Source organism: Dendroctonus ponderosae, unplaced genomic scaffold (assembly GCF_020466585.1).
Source record: "Dendroctonus ponderosae isolate FM_Combo_2020 unplaced genomic scaffold, Dpon_F_20191213v2 Dpon_F_20191213_4, whole genome shotgun sequence".
Taxonomy (NCBI): Eukaryota; Metazoa; Arthropoda; class Insecta; order Coleoptera; family Curculionidae; genus Dendroctonus; species Dendroctonus ponderosae.
In genome coordinates this window covers 14,946,192-14,948,151 of record NW_026018611.1, presented here as the reverse complement: position 1 = coordinate 14,948,151, position 1,960 = coordinate 14,946,192, and positions in this window count along the sequence as shown.

The window sequence follows — 1,960 nt, the reverse complement described above, 5'->3', positions numbered from 1 at the left end:
TGAGTCCGCAAAGTACCGGTTTCGGAAATAACAGAGGTTATTCGTTTTCCAAACATCTACTGGCAATTATTTATTACTTATTTACTAGGTACATGCAAGCAAAGAAAATGAACTATTAGTAAAACAAAAAATTGCGTTACATGTGACGTTCAAAGTGTTTTGCTTCGATTTTCAAGCAGGCACAACGTCTTCGTTTGCAAAAAGTTAAGTTAAGAAAAAAAAATTAAAACGCCCTATTTCACTTGGATTTGTTAGCATTTTTTTATTCATTCATACTCCTCTATTCTATTTGAAGAAGTACAGTAGACTTGAAATTTATTATTAGTTACTGGATTGTATGGATAAGATAATAAAAATAGCAGGTGCACAAAGCTATTCTAAGTAAAACTCTTTAATCGATAAAATAGTGTTGTCTGACATAATGACATTCTGTATCATTTCTGATATTCATTAATAAAATATGTCTTAATTGGTATTTACAGGTTGTGGTGGTAACAGGAGGCAAACATTCTACTAATCCACCAAAAAGTGATGCTAGCAACTCGGATACAACAGTGGCTACATCCAACCAGATTAATAAAGGTAAGCTTTTTCTAGGCATGTTAATATTCAAATAGAAAGTTTTAGCGTTTATTTTAAATTTTTCTAACATTTGTTCAAATGCTCGCTTCCTTATGATATCTTGCTTAAGACGCAAGATGATTGAAATTGATTACTTTCGAATTTAGAAATTATTTTTTAACATTTTCTTAAAAATTAAGTAAATTAAAGTAAGGCAATTATGATGATTTGATTTATTATTTTAGTTTAAACACAAGTTACTTGCATTTACACATGCTGTGTTCCTAGTTGTTTGATAGTTTAATTTTATTAAGTAAGTTTTTTCTAATTCTCCAGATATCTTCACAAATATGTAGTACAAAATTTGCTCCATTTCTAATGATTGCTTACCGGGACTAAATGGAGAGTACAGAAAATATTTTTTATGTTTGATTTTATTTATTAGGGAACATTAGCTCTTAAACATGCGATTTCAACTTCAATGATTACTTTCACTTTCAATGGTTACGTGGAACACTATCGCTGGTATGCATAGTCGATCTTCGACAGTTTGCCGGAGATTGTTTTGGCGGACGGACGCGCGTGCCTCCGTCGGCCCGAAGGCGAGGGGTTTTTGATGCAGAGTTGTTCTTCGTTAGAAGGAATTGTCTGAGATTTTCCTATAGAATGAGCATCTGCAATATCGCTATTCTGGCGGCCCCCGCCATTCGCTTTTGTGGTGATATTATTCATTAGTTCGGCACTGCTTGCGGTTTGGTTAGCTCGTGAAGTCGTACTAAGAGAAAGCGCTTCCACTGCGTCTAGTTGCCTCGAAGTATAAGATATCTGTATAAATCGCAAAATAACATAATTTTTTCTAAGAAAAGACACGGTGAACGACAATTAACGTTGAGAAAATCAGCCATTTGAATCTGAAACTACTTTTCTAAACAGTAAGAAAATGTAATGCAATGATTTTTTTAATTTTTTTATTATTGACTCCTTTAATGTTCTGAGACAATAAGTAAAAAATGTTAACATAAGAAATAACATGTGAGTGTTCACTCATTAGTAAAGCACTCTTACAAGCATGATAACTTATTTACAAAACATTTAAATTGAGTGAACAATAGACTAGTTAAGTAATTCTAAAAATTTACAACAAGTTCCTGCGTTTCCGAATGTAATGCAATGATAACTTTATTTATTATTATTATTATTCATTTTATATACCTTCCTGACTGTGTGTCAATTCCAAATCAAATTCATTCCTGGGTTTCAGTCATTTATTGTCTCTATTTATCAATCAAAATACATTTCGGTGTATTTTTCCACCATCATCAGTTTTTATGTGTAGAGTTGTTGCTGCTTTAAGCCTTGGCATGCATTTTCAAAATGCATGCTATGATTTGGAATTATT